A 20,300-nucleotide genomic window follows, 5' to 3' on the forward strand; every position below is an offset into this window, starting at 1 on the left:
AAGGTGGTGCGCCACTGCTATTTGGCTTACTAGTGGCGCATCACTGGTGCGCCACTGCTAACAGTTAGGATTGGCATGATAATAGTGGCGCACCCGGTGCGCTACTGATAGCCAATAGTGGTGCGCCACTGATTAGCTGTTTTCTAGTAGTGATAATATCATAGCTAGTATTATGTCTCACAAAAATGCTGATGTGACAGCTAATTAAGGAGGAGAGAGGAGATTAGAGTAACATAGGTGGATACTGTATCATAGCGCATGTCACGAAAAAAGTTAATGCCAAACAAATCTTGTGCACACATTTGCATTGAGATTCTAAAAGGTAATAAATATAGCATAAATATGATACTATTTCATGATACTAACCACTATAAAGATAGTACCATACACAAATATCATATGCATGATATTACAACATGATACTTACCACTATCATCAACCTAAATAGTTAAGACAACTTCACTGATAAAAATAAAGACAACAACTCAGGATCCTATAGCCTGCCTATCCAACATGTTCCATATGGGGAGTCACCGAGTCAAGCTCTCACACTACTACAGCTATCCAACATTGTCCTGTATGGGGGGCATGGTACTCCATTTTGCCGGACGGCCAGACTCCAGAGTCAGGTCAGAATATAACTTATGACACCCTACTCGATCCTGGTATTGCGGCTCACCGAGCTTGTGTCGATCAACCTTCTAACGGACGAAGGCTGTGGGGTGGACAGCCCCACCGATTCCGGGATGTCTAAGTCAGCATTCGCCACCGAGTCAGGCATCTCGTGATGCTTCTGCATCAGGTTGTGCATCGGCTGGATTTTCATTCCGACTTTCTCCACCTGAAAAAGAATTTGAAGTTGAGCTCCTCGTATAAAGTGCAATTACAAGCGGACACCAGAAAAGTATTTTTGGCGAGGCAAGGGCCAGCAAATTAGTCTGACTTCTACAAGGCATGGGTGATCAACACGAGACTCTGACTTCTCTACTTGGGGCTTCAGTCCACAACACGTCAACGCTATGCCATACTAATACTGGAATATGAATGAAACTTAGCAGCAAAACGAGTTTAGGGTTTTCTTTAGCAAATACAGAAATAGTGGCTCTACAGAAATCTTTCTTGTTGAGTGTCAAACTTCATGCACTAGTCAACATAACCAAAAGTCCGAACTAATGGAAAGAGACTAGGCAATACACTTATATATATCAACACCCCTCCTCACCTACCTCCGTTCTAAAATAATGTCACAACTTTATCTAGATGCAGATGTATCTAGACATATTTTAATATGTACATTTATCCGCATCTATTTGAAACAGAGGGAGTGTGTTTTAGTGGTATCTGTGTACCTCTTACTTATCTAATGCAAAATTGTAGGCTTCAAGAGATGAGCTGCTATTGCTTCTACGCATTAAACATTTAAACCTCCGTAGGAGGTGTAGGTCTATTCCAATATTTATAATAGATTAGTACAACTCTTTCACTAGAACAAAGCAGTATACCTTGTAACTGCATGCTTATTCACTATATGTGACAACACTAGGCCAGATTGTGCGTTTTAGAGGTGTTATGTTCATCTTGGAGGCTTGGACCGGTAGTTGTATAGCTCTTATCGAATACAAAACAATGGACCTATTTTGTATGCTCTTCAGAGCAATAAAAAGTATGGCAAGCATAGTGCAGATCTCCATATTGTGGGAATACTTCATGGATGTATCATCGACAGTGTCTAGATCCGGCAAGCCCGGGAGACCCACAGATGGTGATGTGGCATGTGGCCCATCAGACGGCCCAGTTGCTGTTGATCATGAAGATGAAATCCAGCCCAGGATCAGGGAACCGGATCTCAACCGACCTACGAAGGAGGCCGGATCCGTGGATGCCCATGAGGAACCCGGATCCAGTACGACATAGATGGAAGGCGGATCCTTGACGTACACGGCAAGACATTGTACCGTAGTTAGGCAACCTGTAATCCGGCTAGGACTCTCCATGTAACCCTAGATTCGTGCGTCTTTATAGGCCGGATCCTGAGAGCCCTAGAGGCACAACCACAACTCATTGTAACAACGCGAAATCGCCCAGATAATTCCAGACAAGCAAAGTAGGCTCTGTCTTCGAGCAGGTGTTCCGAAGCTGGTAAATGGCATACCACCGTCTCGAGTGCTCTCCGCTCTATGGTCCCTACTTCTTTTCCCCCTCGTGAGGATCCTCCTCCGAGGTACCGTCGAGTAGGCAACGACACTCCACTTTCTTTATGTGTCATATACAACACACCCACACCTGGTTTAGTCTAGATGAACTTGGGGCTGAAGATCTCTGATAAGGATTTTCTACCGAGATAAAAGATAAAATGAACTGCAAGTAAATGTAACTCTGCAAATTGCAAATTTTCACTTCAAAGCTGTTGTACCATACCAGCTCCTGGTGAAAAGGGTGAGAACGAGCTTCAGTCAGTCTTTTGTGCAGATCGATTTCTTTCTTACTTGCATACTCGGAGTTTTTCAGTTCATTTCCCCTCTCTTCTAATTCTCTATATAACTCTGAAATAAGACATCATTTAATGTCAATCTTTCACAATTTGCAGTCGCATCATGACATGCAAATGAAGAAATTAAATAACCAGCATATGAAAGTAAGCGGAACCAAAGTACAAGTGATAAATAAATCAATGTAGCCTCATGGCATACCTGCAAGTACTGATAAGATCCAGATTTGCGTTGGAATGTCATACAGTGTCTTCGCTAATGTCAACGATGACTTCAAAATATCTCTGGCCTGACCGTCATGCAGCTGAAGTGCTAATGTACCAAGTATTGTTAAATACTGAGAAACCAATTGGATGTTACCCAACTGTCTGTGTGCTATTTTAAAGCCACTTGCAAGGCAAGTCCTACATTAGATAAAAAACATTAATATTGACAGCATATCAACAAAAGATTTGTGAGCTTGTGAAGAGTTTGCTCGAAACATAGAAGAGGAAATGAGATGTAGCAGACACCCATGAGAAACAAATAATGCAGAACATTTGCTAGCATGGAGATGCAACTTTTCCTTTTCAGGGCTTACATGTCCAAGACATTGCCATTTGCATTCATTATACTCATTCACTAGTTACTATCATAGTCCTTACCGTGCTTCTTGTGGATTCTGATGTCTCATAAGTAAAAGCCCATAAACAAAAATGATACAGGTCTTCTCTCGCACACCAATAAATGAGTCCATGGTTCTGTAAGCAGGACCAATCAATTCTAGTACCTAAACAATGAAAAGATGTAAAGCAATGTTTAGTCTTGGTAGACAGCTTGAGACAAAAATAAATAAACACGTACACAAGATTGATACCTCTGAAGATGATTCCGCATCCCCCATACAGATGTAGGAGACTGCTGCATAAACTTGGCACATAGATTGCATTGATTTGTTGTCTGTCAGCTGAAATCATTTCATTTACTTAATTCGAAAAATCCTGGAAGGCTTGCAACAAAACATAAGCAGACTTAAATGGCCTAATATATCAAGATTTTTATCTTCCAAATGCATGCTTTTTAGATCACTGGTCACATGATGCACAGTTGGAGGTCCAGTGTGCAGAAATTGATGTGTTCGGCAGCATACAAGAGAAGACTAGGAAGTCATGGCAGAGAGGCGCTTATCGAAAGCTAAATATGGTGGAGTGGCATCCCGAGAGGAGGAAATACCTTTAATGCCTCAAGGAAGTGGAAAGCAGCCTCATCAAAGCAGCCAACAGAATGCGCATATTGTCCCCTTAGCATTTCAATTGTGCTTTCACTGCCTTGGAGAATCGTTGGGAAACGAGTCAACCAGTTTTTCATCTGCGCTAAAACCTACAGGGAAAAAAGGCAAATTTATAAGCGCTAGCTAAAGAACCAGAAGATATGTAGATTTGATATTTTGAAACAAACATATGTGCCCTAACTTATGACCCTACTACACCAGACAAGATTAGCTTATATCAAAGGCTGTAATCTATATATCAGCACAGCGTATCATGAGATATATTGCCTGCAGCAGACAAATTGGAATGGGTGATTGTTAGGATTGATCTCCACCGCACCAGAGCCCAACGGCTCTGGCATGACCCCTTGACCTCGTCCGCGCCCTGATCGGGGGCGCCCAACCGTTCGCTGGTTGGTGGGCCCCTGTCGCCTGCACTATATAGAGTGGTGGGGGCCAGTGGCACTCGGTACGAGGTTGCCCTGAGCTGTCACTCGCCCCACCAGACGACCCACCGATTAGGGTTAGTGCAGTGCCGACGGGAAGCTCCGCCGCCACCCCTCGACCTCATGCCGTCGCCGTCGCCACCATGTCGACTTCGACAGGTTTCCTCCTCCAAGTGACAAGGTAAATGCTCACAATCCCTCTCCTACCCGGCAATGATCTAGCCTAGATGATCCCAGCTATGTAAACATTGGTATCAGAGCGCCAGTACTAGATGGTAGATCTTTGTTTCGGGTAGAATACATGAACAGAAAGTTGCAAACCCTAACCCTAGATCGTTCAAAGATCCCTACCGAATTCGAAACCCTAAGCCTAATTCGAAAGAGGGGAAGTGGGGAAAAGGAACAGACCGGCCGCAGCAGCTGCTGCCACGCGGTCGCCGGCAAAGGGCGCCGCCGCTGAGCCGTTTGACGCCGGTGCGCCCACCCTCAGGTGCACGCACGCGACGGCAAAAGGGCCAGAGGGGCGCCACTTTTCTTCATCACCGTGAATCTCTCGGGCTTTTCGGTGGAGAGACAGAAAGAGGAGGTGGGGTTGCCGGGCGGCGCCATCGAAGCCGTCGGCGAGCTGCCAGGGCCGATCTCCATCGTGGCCGGCTTGCCCCGGCTGCCTGCTGCGCACGCGCGCGAGCAGATGCATCCCAGCATCCAGAGAGAAAGAAAGGGCGAGTTGGGGGAGAGCCCCACCGTCGTCGGTGAGCCGCCGGGCGGTGTGAGCGCGCGGGAGGAGAAGTTTCTCCGCCGCCGCCGTGAGACAGAGAGGAGGCGCTGGGGTGAAAAATGGGGCTAGGGTTGAGGGGGTCGGCCGTTTCGGCCGGTTTTATATGGGACGAAAACAGCGCTGGACCGTTGGATTCAATCCGACGGCCAGGATTGCGCCGCGCGGTGGGGACTGGCCGGGCAGGCTCTCCGCGTGGGCTCCGTGTGCGGCCCAAAACACGGCGCCCATGTGGCCTGTCCATGGCGCCCACGCGGCCCGCACACGGCGCCGACGCGGCCCGCACACGGAGCCCACGTGGAGAGCCTGCCCGGCCAGTCCCCACCGCGCGGCGCAATCCTGGCCGTCGGATTGAATCCGACGGTCCAGCGCTGTTTTCGCCCCATATAAAACCGGCCGAAACGGCCGACCCCCTCAACCCTAGCCCCATTTTCACCCCAGCGCCTCCTCTCTGCCTCACGGTGGCGGCGGAGAAACTTCTCCTCCCGCGCGCTCACACCGCCCGGCGGCTCACCGGCGACGGTGGGGCTCTCCCCCAACTCGCCCTTTCTTTCTCTCTGGATGCTGGGATGCATCTGCTCGCGCGCGTGCGCAGCAGGTAGCCGGGGCAAGCCGGCCACGATGGAGATCGGCCCTGGCAGCTCGCGACGGCTTCGACGGCGCCGCCCGGCAGCCCCACCTCCTCTTTCTGTCTCTCCACCGAAAAGCCCGAGAGATTCACGGTGATGAAGAAAAGTGGCGCCCCTCTGGCCCTTTTGCCATCGCGTGCGTGCACCTAAGGGTGGGCGCACCGGCGTCAAACGGCTCAGCGGCGGCGCCCTTTGCCGGCGACCACGTGGCAGCAGCAGCTGCGGCCGGTCTGTTCCTTTTCCCCACTTCCCCTCTTTCGAATTAGGCTTAGGGTTTCGAATTCGGTAGGGATCTTTGAACGATCTAGGATTAGGGTTTGCAACTTTCTGTTCATGTATTCTACCCGAAACAAAGATCTACCATCTAGTACTGGCGCTGTGATACCAATGTTAACATTGCTGGGATCATCTAGGCTAGATCATTGCTGGGTAGGAGAGGGACTGTGAGCATTTACCTTGTCGACAAATGAGTTCTTGTCCTCAAATTTTGATATGAAAGATCTTGGTGAAGCGTCATATGTTTTGGGCATAAAAAATTCACCGAGATAGGAACAATGGAGTATCAGGACTATCGCAAAAGGCTTATTTAGAAAAGATTCTAAGTAAGTATAATATGCATAAGTGCAGTGCCACGCCTGCCCCTATAGTCAAGGGCGACAGTTTTGGGAAACATCAAAGTCCCCAAAATCAATACGAGCTCGATCAAATGAAAGCGGTTCCATATGCTTCGGCTATTGGAAGCCTACAGTATGCACAAGTGTGCACTCGCCCTGACTTAGCTTTTATCACCGGAGTACTCGGTAGTTATCAGGAAAATCCAGGTTTTGAACACTGGAAAATGGTAAAGAAGGCATTGTGTTATGTAAAAGGCACAAAGAACTACATGCTAACATACAGAAGATCTGATTCCCTTGAAATAAGAGGGTATTCAGATGCAGATTTTGCGGGGGATAAAAATGATAGAAAATCCACATCTGGATATGTATTCACCCTTGCAGGGGGGGCTATTTCGTGGAGAAGCTCCAAACAGACCATAGTTGCATCATCCACGATGTATGCATAATTTATAGCATGTTATGAAGCCACGGGTCAAGCATTATGGTTAAAGAAATTTATACCCGACTTGAAAGTGGTAGATTGTATTGACAAACCACTAAAGATGTACTGCGACAATGAGCCTGCAGTATTCTATGCTCACAACAACAAGCCGAGTACAGCTACGAAACCGATTGAGGTTAAGTATTATGTTGTGAAACACAAGGTCCAGGATCAAACAATAAGTCTCGAGCATATAAGGATAAAAGATATGCTTGCGGATCCGCTAACGAAAGGCTTACCACCCAGCGTGTTCAAGGAGCACGTAGCCGGCATGGGTTTAAGGGAAAGTCTTACCTATCCTGGATCATAAGAGGCCCAAAAGTAAAAGAATTTGTTTCAAAACAGAGAAGTGTATTGTGGCTGTCTGATTCTATCGGCAATAGAGCTGTGACGATGAAACATGCCCTATGGACTGATGCAAAATGAAACGAATAAAAGAAAAGTTGAGATCAAGGGGGAGAATGTTAGGATTGATCTCCACCGCACCAGAGCCCAACGGCTCTGGCATGACCCCTTGACCTCGTCCGCGCCCTGATCGGGGGAGCCCAACCGTTCGCTGGTTGGTGGGCCCCTGTCGCCTGCACTATATAGAGTGGTGGGGGCTAGTGGCACTCGGTACGAGGTTGCCCTGAGCTGTCACTCGCCCCACCAGACGACCCACCGATTACGGTTAGTGCAGTGCCGACGGGAAGCTCCGCCGCCACCCCTCGACCTCATGCCGTCGCCGTCGCCACCATGTCGACTTCGACGGGTTTGCTCCTCCAAGTGACAAGGTAAATGCTCACAGTCCCTCTCCTACCCGGCAATGATCTAGCCTAGATGATCCCACTAATGTAAACATTGGTATCAGAGCGCCAGTACTAGATGGTAGATCTTTGTTTCGGGTAGAATACATGAACAGAAAGTTGCAAACCCTAACCCTAGATCGTTCAAAGATCCCTACCGAATTCGAAACCCTAAGCCTAATTCGAAAGAGGGGAAGTGGGGAAAAGGAACAGACCGGCCGCAGCAGCTGCTGCCACGCGGTCGCCGGCAAAGGGCGCCGCCGCTGAGCCGTTTGACGCCGGTGCGCCCACCCTCAGGTGCACACACGCGACAGCAAAAGGGCCAGAGGGGCGCCACTTTTCTTCATCACCGTGAATCTCTCAGGCTTTTCGGTGGAGAGACAGAAAGAGGAGGTGGGGTTGCCGGGCGGCGCCATCGAAGCCGTCGGCGAGCTGCCAGGGCCGATCTCCATCGTGGCCGGCTTGCCCCGGCTGCCTGCTGCGCACGCGCGCGAGCAGATGCATCCCAGCATCCAGAGAGAAAGAAAGGGTGAGTTGGGGGAGAGCCCCACCGTCGTCGGTGAGCCGCCGGGCGGTGTGAGCGCGCGGGAGGAGAAGTTTCTCCGCCGCCGCCGTGAGACAGAGAGGAGGCGCTGGGGTGAAAAATGGGGCTAGGGTTGAGGGGGTCGGCCGTTTCGGCCGGTTTTATATGGGACGAAAACAGCGCTGGACCGTTGGATTCAATCCGACGGCCAGGATTGCTCCGCGCGGTGGGGACTGGCCGGGCAGGCTCTCCGCGTGGGCTCCGTGTGCGGCCCAAAACACGGCGCCCATGCGGCCTGTCCACGGCGCCCACGCGGCCCGCACACGGCGCCCACGCGGCCCGCACACGGAGCCCACGTGGAGAGCCTGCCCGGCCAGTCCCCACCGCGCGGCGCAATCCTGGCCGTCGGATTGAATCCGACGGTCCAGCGCTGTTTTCGCCCCATATAAAACCAGCCGAAACGGCCGACCCCCTCAACCCTAGCCCCATTTTTCACCCCAGCGCCTCCTCTCTGCCTCACGGTGGCGGCGGAGAAACTTCTCCTCCCGCGCGCTCACACCGCCCGGCGGCTCACCGGCGACGGTGGGGCTCTCCCCCAACTCGCCCTTTCTTTCTCTCTAGATGCTGGGATGCATCTGCTCGCGCGCATGCGCAGCAGGTAGCCGGGGCAAGCCGGCCACGATGGAGATCGGCCCTGGCAGCTCGCGACGGCTTCGACGGCGCCGCCCGGCAGCCCCACCTCCTCCTTCTGTCTCTCCACCGAAAAGCCCGAGAGATTCACGGTGATGAAGAAAAGTGGCGCCCCTCTGGCCCTTTTGCCGTCGCGTGCGTGCACCTAAGGGTGGGCGCACCGGCGTCAAACGGCTCAGCGGCGGCGCCCTTTGCCGGCGACCACGTGGCAGCAGCAGCTGCGGCCGGTCTGTTCCTTTTCCCCACTTCCCCTCTTTCGAATTAGGCTTAGGGTTTCGAATTCAGTAGGGATCTTTGAACGATCTAGGGTTAGGGTTTGCAACTTTCTGTTCATGTATTCTACCCGAAACAAAGATCTACCATCTAGTACTGGCGCTGTGATACCAATGTTTACATTGCTGGGATCATCTAGGCTAGATCATTGCTGGGTAGGAGAGGGACTGTGAGCATTTACCTTGTCGACAAATGAGTTCTTGTCCTCAAATTTTGATATGAAAGATCTTGGTGAAGCGTCATATGTTTTGGGCATAAAAAATTCACCGAGATAGGAACAATGGAGTATCAGGACTATCGCAAAAGGCTTATTTAGAAAAGATTCTAAGTAAGTATAATATGCATAAGTGCAGTGCCACGCCTGCCCCTATAGTCAAGGGCGACAGTTTTGGGAAACATCAAAGTCCCCAAAATCAATACGAGCTCGATCAAATGAAAGCGGTTCCATATGCTTCGGCTATTGGAAGCCTACAGTATGCACAAGTGTGCACTCGCCCTGACTTAGCTTTTATCACCGGAGTACTCGGTAGTTATCAGGAAAATCCAGGTTTTGAACACTGGAAAGTGGTAAAGAAGGCATTGTGTTATGTAAAAGGCACAAAGAACTACATGCTAACATACAGAAGATCTGATTCCCTTGAAATAAGAGGGTATTCAGATGCAGATTTTGCGGGGGATAAAAATGATAGAAAATCCACATCTGGATATGTATTCACCCTTGCAGGGGGAGCTATTTCGTGGAGAAGCTCCAAACAGACCATAGTTGCATCATCCACGATGTATGCATAATTTATAGCATGTTATGAAGCCACGGGTCAAGCATTATGGTTAAAGAAATTTATACCCGACTTGAAAGTGGTAGATTGTATTGACAAACCACTAAAGATGTACTGCGACAATGAGCCTGCAGTATTCTATGCTCACAACAACAAGCCGAGTACAGCTACGAAACCGATTGAGGTTAAGTATTATGTTGTGAAACACAAGGTCCAGGATCAAACAATAAGTCTCGAGCATATAAGGATAAAAGATATGCTTGCGGATCCGCTAACGAAAGGCTTACCACCCAGCGTGTTCAAGGAGCACGTAGCCGGCATGGGTTTAAGGGAAAGTCTTACCTATCCTGGATCATAAGAGGCCCAAAAGTAAAAGAATTTGTTTCAAAACAGAGAAGTGTATTGTGGCTGTCTGATTCTATCGGCAATAGAGCTGTGACGATGAAACATGCCCTATGGACTGATGCAAAATGAAACGAATAAAAGAAAAGTTGAGATCAAGGGGGAGAATGTTAGGATTGATCTCCACCGCACCAGAGCCCAACGGCTCTGGCATGACCCCTTGACCTCGTCCGCGCCCTGATCGGGGGCGCCCAACCGTTCGCTGGTTGGTGGGCCCCTGTCGCCTGCACTATATAGAGTGGTGGGGGCCAGTGGCACTCGGTACGAGGTTGCCCTGAGCTGTCACTCGCCCCACCAGACGACCCACCGATTAGGGTTAGTGCAGTGCCGACGGGAAGCTCCGCCGCCACCCCTCGACCTCATGCCGTCGCCGTCGCCACCATGTCGACTTCGACGGGTTTGCTCCTCCAAGTGACAAGGTAAATGCTCACAGTCCCTCTCCTACCCGGCAATGATCTAGCCTAGATGATCCCAGCAATGTAAACAGTGATCTCATAAGTGATTTATTAAGCATGGTTGCAGCCTTATGCAGTATTCCAACATATATTGGTAAAGCATGAATATGTTGGTTGATTTACCTCCAGGGCTTCAACAAATTCTGATCGTGTGAGTTCTACAACAACATTGTTTTCAAGGAACTGAAGCAAAAGCGTCAAGTACAAACCAGCCATCCATATCGTGGAGTGTTCCAAATTTTCCTCTGCATAGCATCATAAACACTAGATAAAATTAAGGTAAAAGGAGGACAATACTATAACAATTTAGTTCTCAATTGGTGAAGACAAGTTGTTTTTTCTGTGAAGCACAAAAGATGAGGTAATTCTTTATATAACAGTGAGCAGGTCCCCCGGTCCCTGATCTGCCACTGAACAATGACATGTCTCTTATATGCAAAACCTTCTGGTCCGTAACACACTTGACCAAATTCCGTCAGTCGAACCATTATCCTCGAAATATATATTCGCCCCACTTTATAAATAAAGCCGCAACGGCCGAACCGATACAAGGTGGAGAGGAGAACCTCTTACAAAGCAGATAAAAACAAAAGGAACACGGAGAACCCAAAGTTGCCACGAAGACATTGACACAAGACTGAGTCGAAACAGGGCTCCACACCGACGCCCCCGGCCAAGAGGGAAAACGACGCAATGCGTCGTCGCCGTCGAGACCGCGAGTTCTAGGGCTTTCACCCGGAGCCGTACCGCAGAGCGTATACCCACAACGACGCCCCCAAGAGGGTTACGACACCCGCAGGCATCGCCGTCGTTGGCGGCGGGACCCTGAGCTTTCGTCCCGAAGCATCCGCACACCGCGCCCGAGAACTCACCCACCCGCTGTCCCCAAGTTGGGCATCCCAAACACGATCTGGGGTTGCCGAAGCTGAAGCGCCGCCAACACCAGGATCCCCCACCGCCCGCTCCACGCTAGCCCCATGACCGAAAGAAGGACAACCAACACCGCCGCGTTGCCCGCCGTAGAGCCAACCACACAGTCCACCTTCTAGGGCCGCCGCCCCGGCATCCCCACGAACTCGAGCCCATGGATTGACCAGCACACCGCAGCCATCAGAGTACACGGTAGCCCAGGGGAGGGGATCCGCCCTCCGCCACCCGAGGGGCACGTCGTCCGGACGCAGTAGCATGGCCGATGTGGCCTAGATCCGGCCCGGCCACCTGCCAGGCCTAGATCAAGCCCCATTAGTCATGCCACCATGCTGCTACACCCAGGCCACCATCGCCATCCACCTGCAACACCGTGCCAGACCAAACCTTGCCACCATCAATCCGCCATGTGCTAGTCAGACACCATGAGCGGCGTCGCCGCGACCTCACTCCTCGCAAAATCGGGGACATAGCCACGCTGCTGCCGACACCGCCACATCATCGATCAAGACAGACTGCTTGTCGGCATCGCATAACTCACCGCCAAACTCGAGCAAGAGCCTAACCTTGACCCTCCCGGACAGAAGAGGGACCACACAACCGTGCTGCCAAGGACCGCCAGTATCTAGGCCCACCTAGCCCAGTTCTAGCACCAGCTGTGGTGCAACTAGGGAGGAGTCCCGCCGGCGCTGGCCATCACCACGGCCATGGACGCGGCCCTCTTGGCCCAGATTGGGGCCCGCTTGGCCCCAACCCGGGCCGCGCTGCCAGCAATCTCCTCCGCTGCTGCCTACCGCCGCCGCCCATGGCCCGACGCTGTGCCATCCCACACCTCCGCCAAGAACCGCGGCCACCAAGCCTCGCCGTCACCGCCGGACCTAGCTCCACGAGCCCCTAGGAGCACCGCCGGACCGAGCTCCAGGTGCCCCTAGGAGCACCACCGCCGACCGCTCCTGCCACGCGCAGGCCCCAAGCGAGCAGGTATAGAAGGTCCCACCGCCGCCGGCACCGTGCGAGCTTTGCCCGGCGGCCCTCACCGGCGGCGGAGGAGGAGGAGGGAGGAGGAAGGGCTGGGACGCGCGGGTCTAGGGTTCGCCCCTGGCATCGCCCGCGGGAGCGACACGCAGGGGGCCAAAACGTTTTAGGGAGTTGCTTTTCCTACCTCAGTCTAACCATTATGGATCTGCACAAAGACCATTCTGCTACGACCATCTGTATTCTCCTTGCCTTCTTTTTCCACTTCATTCAAACTTGACGAGCATGGAGGAACGCAACAACCAATGGTTCTCGATGAGTTGATCATATGGTGATGGGTAAACAAAATGGTCATCCAGGAATGGAGCTCGGCATGTGTGGTACCAAATTCCGTGGAAGAGCAAAAGAAAAAAAATAGTCAGGTGGTTGTGCAGGAGACCACAATAAGAAACACTCTGAATAAAAATAAGGAAAAGTCAAGTGGTGGTGATGGCTGGCAAGCGATTCTAACAAGGCCAGTGCATAGGTGTCAGGAAAAAGAACTCGTGTAGGTATGTGGCGCCTGTGGCCATCAATTTGGGTGGTCTTGGACTCTTGGTGCAGTTGAGCATGCAGTAATACCATGGTATGGATTTTGTGCTTGAGCACGAGTAGAGGAGTGGAGGCAGAAGATGAGGATAAAGAGTTAAAAAGGTATTATCGAGAAATTTGACAGAATAGCAGTATGCCAAAAACTGGTAATGTTTTGTTAAGTGGTGGGCTGGTGGCATACAATGGAAAGGTCATAATTTAGTGGCAGATCAAAGAAAATATTCATTGGGATATTGATTTTTCATAGAATGAATTTGAAACAAAGAAGCCCAATGGATTAAAGAAATGTTTGGTATGAAGTAGTTTACCCTTTTATTCAAAATTACTGGCATGACTGGTATAGATGATCTATTTGGCAGTGCAAATATGGAAATAAGATCTACGGGTGTATATTTCCATTTTATTAAAATGAAACACGAGAAAGAACAAGGAGAAAAAAAGATAAGCACGCGAGAAGGGGCTAAAAGTTCTCAATTAGCCAACTCTGCATAGGATTGTTACACTGGAGCACCAGCAGGACTATCTTCATTCTTCCATACCCAGCACACAGAACAAGAATCAATTGTGACAACTGACAGGTTATATCATTTAACTATGGCAACGACTCAACGGAGGTAAGAACGTTTTTAAATTGGAATTAAGTTTGTACCTGAATGAAATGATTTTAAGAATTAACGCCGTGATTTTGTAATGGTTGCTTAGAAGATCAAGGATGAAGGAGATAGATGGAAAGAAACAAGGTTTAGGACTGGGTTGTTTGAGCCAGTGAAAGAGCAGTCTCCTAGTTGTGTTGTTTTCTGGATTGTTGTTTGACTTTGGGGAGTTTGATCTCGCCGTTTTGGTGCAGACTTTGCTATATCAAAACTGCTTTTCCTGCTTACTGAAAAGATATGGAAGGCCTTTGCATAGTCGCTAGAAAAAATGAGCTTAGAGCATCTCCAGCCGCGTCCCCCAAAGCGTCCCCCAAAGCAATTTGGGGCGCGCCGGACCAAAAAACCGTTCCAGCTGCGTCCCCCAAACCCGAATTTTGTCCGGCGCGCCCCGACGGTGTCCGGCGCCCCGAGCCCGTTCCCGTCCCACAGGGGACGCATCGGGGACGCCGGACACAACGAAAAGCGAGGCGGGGAGTGGCGGGGCCGACCCGTTAGCGGCACAGTTAATTTTAACCTAACCGTCGCCTACCTCGCGACGGAAGTTATTCGCGCGCAGTGACACACGGCGGCATCTTTGCCTTAATGGCGACGGAGGGGCAGGCGAGACGTCTCGTCGGTGCTGCGCAGCCTCCACGCGTCGCCGGCGTTCGCACGCCACCGCCCGTTCCCGCACGATCTTCCCGCCTCTTCTCGCCTGTTCCCGCGCTTTCTTCCTGACGCCGACGTCTATAAAAGGTCTCCCGACTCAATGGTAGCCACCACACCCCGCCGGCAACAAACACAGCCCTCGTCGCTCCACCGCCATCTCCTCCACCACCAGTGGCAATGGCGAACCGCCCCGGCGCTGGCCACTTCCCTCCACCGCCGTCTCCTCCACTTGCAGTCCCAGAAACGCAGGTCGACACCGACCCCGCGGCCCGGGAAGAGCGGTGGCGTGCACACCGTCAGCAGCGGCGGGAGGCAATGGAGCAGCAGGCCCGCCAGCAGCGGGAGGCGGCGCAGGCGGCGGATCTAGCGGCGTTCTGCGCCCATGGCCCCGCTGCTGGCGAGGCCGCGGCGGCAGCAGTGTGGCACGAGCAGCAGTGCGACACCGTTGCGGCGTTCGACGCCTCAACGGGACAAGAGGCGTGACGGTGCCGGTACCGGGAGGAGATGGAGCATCGGTGGGTTGATGAGCGCCGGCGCCAGCGCATTGAGCGGGATGCGCTGTACCAAGAACGGCGGGAGTCGATCGAGCGCCGGCGGCGGGAGTCGATCGAGCGCCGGCGGCGGGAGTCGATCGAGCGCCAGCAGCAGCTGGCGGCGGAGGAGCGTCAGCAGCGGGAGGCGGCGCTGGCGGCGATCTGGGGGAGGCGGGCGGACCAGTTGGCGGCGGCGATAATGGAGGCGCCAACAGATGTGGAGGACGATGCGCCAATGGAGGAGGAGGAGGCCGAGGCGGAGGAGACCGAGTTGGAGGACGACGACGACGGGCCGCACCCGGACGAGACGGCCGATCAGCAACGCGCGCTCGTCGAGTCCTTTGAGTCGGAGAAGAAGCTCCAGGATGACGCCCGTGCCCGCGAAGAGGCGCAGATTCGTCGCGCCGTCGAGCTCTCCCTCCAGGCGGCGCAGCAGGGGAGGGCGGAGGAGGACGCGCGGCGGGAGCGGAGCCGTCGGGCCACCGCCGAACGCAAGGAGATGAGGCGCGCGCAGGAGGAGCTGCGGCGTAGGGGATGCGACGACGGGGCGGGGCCGTCGAACGCACCGTCGGGCGGTCAGTAGGCTAGGTTTAGATGAAAGCTAGCCGTTTTCATTCAAACTTTGTAATATATAATCAAAATTGAATGAAAACCTTTATTTTCGTGCACCAATATTCATTTGGGGGAGGCGTTTGGGGGACGCGGCTGGAGAGCGACGTCCCCCAAACGCGGCACGAACAAAACACGTCCCCCAAACGCTCGATCCGGCGCGGTTTGGGGGACGTTTTGGGGAACGCTGCTGGAGATGCTCTTATGTCACTTAGCAAGATGAAGTAAAAATATGTGTGGCCAAGGACCATGCATAAGTGAGAGGTCTACCATATGGTATAGTACAGACGTAGCTATAACAATAACAAATGGTACCACGTTTTTGTAGAAAATAATTGAAGTTCTTATATTTACCTGTCATGCCATCCACGATCCCAAGCTTCAAAAGTTCCTCTGTAAAACAATGGGAATGCCAGTAAGTACCACTAATTTTTATTTATAAATATACAACTTTTTACATATTCTAGCTTTTACACACACAGGATAAACATATCCGATCCTAATGTAGAGATCATGCTCAGAATATACAAGATAAAAATGCATGTTCAAATAATATGTGTAACGCTACTATTAGCTTATGGATGTTGACATGCATCAATGCATATGCTTCCCGTAGGTACTCAACAAACATTACATCCCAGTATCATAGTCAATGTACTCCCTTACATTTTCCAGTGCTGGACTGAAGTGTACCAAGTTTTGCATGAATCATACCAGGACAACGAATCTGGTATGCAGGGATTTATTGTGATTTTGGACATTGTGGTGCTCATCGGTTGAAAATAATCAAAATATACAAGATCGTGCAGCTATATTTTCAAAAGGTCCTGACAGGCTCAGAGCTGTGTTGTCAAATGAATACGGTAAGCCCGTAAAAGATAAAACAAGATTTCCTTATTTTGTGGAGCACCTGCTGTTTAATAAAACCTAATGGTGTAATTTGCTACGGCTAGGCTATACCACCACAATAGGTACCTAGATCAGTCATTCTACAAAGTTATTATATTTGTATTTAAAATAAATGCACATTTCCGATCCTCTTTGGTCTTTCCACTAACTACATCATGTATCTCAAACCCAGCATGTGTACTCCAACATGGCGGCTCCTATTTATACATGCCTCTCCCTTTATGTTGAAGCATTGACATAGCCACCTTCATGGAGTTGGATTTAACAAGACAAATGGTCACGGAACATAATGCTCGGCCATGTCATATTTGATGAAACGGCAGCATACTTCTCAGATCAGCTGATGATCATACCAAAATCACGATAAACAATGCTGAGCTCAATCACTCTGAAGTGGTTAATAATAAGACCAGACAGGGAGGGACCCTGGCCTTGGCTTTTTCGAAAGAATCAAGAAACTCGGCTGAAATATTTTAGCCCTAGTAAAAATGGCTACTATTTCATACCCATGGCCATGGTTGTAAATTAGTTGTGCCTTAGTATGTTGAATCATACACGATGTTAGTTAGCTAGAAGCATGCCATCCTTACACACAATACTTGATACTATAAGTTAGCATTGAGCAGAACATACCATGGATGATCTGCAGTCCTGACTGTATTCTCTTTCCACATTCCCTAAATTTGCCTTTTGGGCGACTGATCATTACGACCATGAGATCCACCAGCACAAACACGGCAGTCCGTGGGAGCCATTCACCATGCATCGGCGGTGGCGCCAACAGCAACTTATCCCCATAATCCAACACATCATTCAATGCGTCATAGCCGCACAAGGCTCGCAGCTGGTCTTTCAACTGCCTCTGCTTATGCACCAACGCCGCCCCTCTCCCTCTCCTTCAACTCAGGCTGTGCTAGCGATCTCTCCACTGCACTAAGCTCAGTACCAAACTCTTTAATACGCTGGCCCCTCTGCATCTCGCTATTAACAGCCGTGTCCAGCCTCTCCACATGCTTTGAGGCAGCCTTGTAGTCGCAAACCCTGAGCAGGTAGAAGGTCTGCAGCAGCTCCGTGTAGAAGAAGAGTCCAACCCAGTGCTCCTTCTGCATGGAATCAGCAGAAAACACATATCAAAAACACGAACTTTATATACATCCCGCTGTAACTGACGGAATAAAAAAACACGAACTTTACATCCCGCTGCAACTGAAGGGATCAAAATGGAGAAAACTGATCGAGTTTACCTCCTCGTCCGTGAGCGCTTCCCAGAGGTCGGAGACGCGTGCGACGGCAGCCGCAACGGTGGTGCTGTCTTCCCAGCAGAGTAAGTGGACGTGGAGAGTGGTAGCAGCAAAGAAGAGGTCAAGCTGGGGGCTGTCGAGCTGGGTAGCTGCGGCGGCTCCCTCGGACAGCGTGGAGAGGGCAGACGCGGCGTCACCTTCGGCGGCGAACGCGGAGGCGAGCTGCGCCTGGAAGTTACTGGTCCACAGGAGGGACGGGCCGGCGGGAAGGAGGCCAGACGCGGAGGCGGACGCGAGAAGGCCGAGGCCGCGGCGGAGCACGTGCTTCTGCGATGGGACGGAGCCGAGGAGGCCGTAGACGTTGGCGAGGAGGGAGTGCGCCAGCAGCTTGAGCCGCGGCGGCGCGGACGGGAGCGGGTTGAGGACGAGCAGGGCGCGCTCGAGATGGGCCTTGGCGCTGGCGAGTCCCTTGGAGCGGGCGAGCAGCAGGCCGGCGAGGCGCAGCCGCGCGCGGGCCTCGGCGAGCGGGAGGAGCGAGGCGGCGTGCGGCGGGCTGAGCGCCGACTCCAGGCACGACGTGGAGGTCGAGAAGTCGCACCGGCGCTCGGCCTCTTCCGCCAACGCGAGGAGCCCGGCGGCGGCCGACATGGTCGAGGAGGGCTAACCTAGGGCGGGAACGGGAATGGGCGCCGATTTGGTAACTTAGAGATCCGAAATTATAGGGTGCACAATAAAACCGGGGCATATTTACCGGCGTTTTCGGCCTGGAAACGAGGGGGCACCGTGAATAATACAACAACAATGATACACCTACGGACTCAAACTTACGGACTCAACAAGGCAGAGAATCATGGCTCTATAATTACGGCACTACGGGAAAAAATGTCACTGCCGTGTGGCGAGACATTGCCCTGCGCGATTCGCACGGCAAAGAAATCTTTGCCGACCGATGCAAAAAAATACGCACGGCAAAGAAAGATCGCACGGCAAAGAATGACTAAACGCACGGCAAAGAAAAATCGCACGGCAAAGAATGACTAAACACACGGCAAAGAAAAGTGCACGGCAAAGAGTAAGAAAAGTACACGGTAAAACCAGATGACACGGCAGAGTCAAATAACTGCGCACGGCAAAGTAAAGCCGGCTCGGCAAAGACACCTTTGCCGAGCGTGCAGATGGTTTGCACGGCAAAGACCATGGGCCATGTGCTTGTTTAGTACACAGCAAAAGCTCTGCGTTGTGATTGGTGGAAACGGAATCCCGCGGATCGTGCCTCCGCGCCGTTGATTCATAGTGTTGAACGGCCGAGATCTCTTTACCCATCTATGCTCTCCACTCTCTTCTCTCTCTTCCTTTCCTTTTTCTATTCCCGTGGACAGCCTTATCTCTTCCCATCGTCCACCTACTGAGCCTGCCTTATCTCTTCCCAGCACCACGCCTTATCTCTTCCCGTGGACATGGAGGCCTGCTGCTTCACGGCGAGGTCGCGGCGGCATGGTGCGGTCGTCGACGTCCGGCGGCGGCCTGGCGTGCGGCGGCCCCTCCTCCGCTCACGGCGGCCTGGTGCGCGGCGGCGAGGACGCGGCGGCCCGGCACGGTGGTCGACGTCCGGCGGCGGCCTGGCGTGCGGCAGCCTAGACACGGCGGCCCTTCCTCCGCTCAAGGCGTCCCGGTGCGCGGCGGTGAGGATGCGGCGGCCTGGCACGGTGGTCGACGTCCGGCGGCGGCCTGGCGTGCGGCGGCCTAGACACGGCGGCCCCTCCTCCGCTCACGGCGGCCTGGTGCGCGGCGGCGGGGACGCGGCGGCCTGGCATGGTGGTCGACGTCCGGCGGCGGCCTGGTGGGCGGCCTAGACACGGCGGCCGCGCCCGGATGCAGTGGTCAGCCCCCTCCCTCTCCTCCGCGTGGTGACGCATACGTGGCGGCCTTGCGCGCGGCGGCGAAGACATGGCAGCCCCGAGCGGTGGTGGCGTCTGGCGGTGCGGACGCGGCGGTCGACGGAAGCAAAGCGATGCAGAGACGGAAGCGACGCCGCTGCTCAACGTGTTTTTTTTATATTTCGAAATCATGCTTTGCCGTGTGGGAGGAGTGGTAGCACACGGCAAACAAGTTGGCTCACGATAACACGGGCTGGCGCACGGCAAAGTGTTGTTGCACGGCAAAGGCTTTGCCATGCAATTTTGACGAGGCACACGGCAGCGTAGCCTTTGCCGGGCGAAAGGTTGCCGAGCGGCCTTTGCCGAGCAAATGTGCACGGCAAAGCCTTTGCCGAGCAGATTTTGCCCTTTGCCGAGCAATTTGCTTGCACGGCAACGCCCAGCTCTGCTGTAGTGCGGGGCGTCAAAAAAACTGAACAAGCCCAGTGGCTCCACATCAGCCCGTAACTTTTTTCGTAACAAACCTGCCCGTAAGTCTAGCATTATTGATAACTAGTTAAATGCCCGTGCGTTGCTACGGGTGATAAAGTGATATGTATATATCACTGGTGGAAAAACAGGCTTCGGGTGAGCCCCATAAGTCGCGATGCTGCAGGAACCGCGACTAATGGTACCTTTAGTCGCGGTTCGGGAGGCGAACCGCGACCAAAGGCCTGGGCCCAGGGCGCTCGGTGGCCAGCCGGTGCA

At 52.4% G+C, this 20,300-nt stretch overlaps 1 pseudogene; it reads right to left on the reverse strand.

The window, feature by feature from the left end:
• Window positions 1-652: 652 nt before the first annotated feature.
• LOC127334250 (sister chromatid cohesion protein SCC4-like) lies at window positions 653-18,348 on the reverse strand (annotated as a pseudogene).
• Between the last annotated feature and the right edge of the window lie 1,952 nt (window positions 18,349-20,300).

Source organism: Lolium perenne, chromosome 2 (assembly GCF_019359855.2).
Source record: "Lolium perenne isolate Kyuss_39 chromosome 2, Kyuss_2.0, whole genome shotgun sequence".
Taxonomy (NCBI): domain Eukaryota; kingdom Viridiplantae; phylum Streptophyta; class Magnoliopsida; order Poales; family Poaceae; genus Lolium; species Lolium perenne.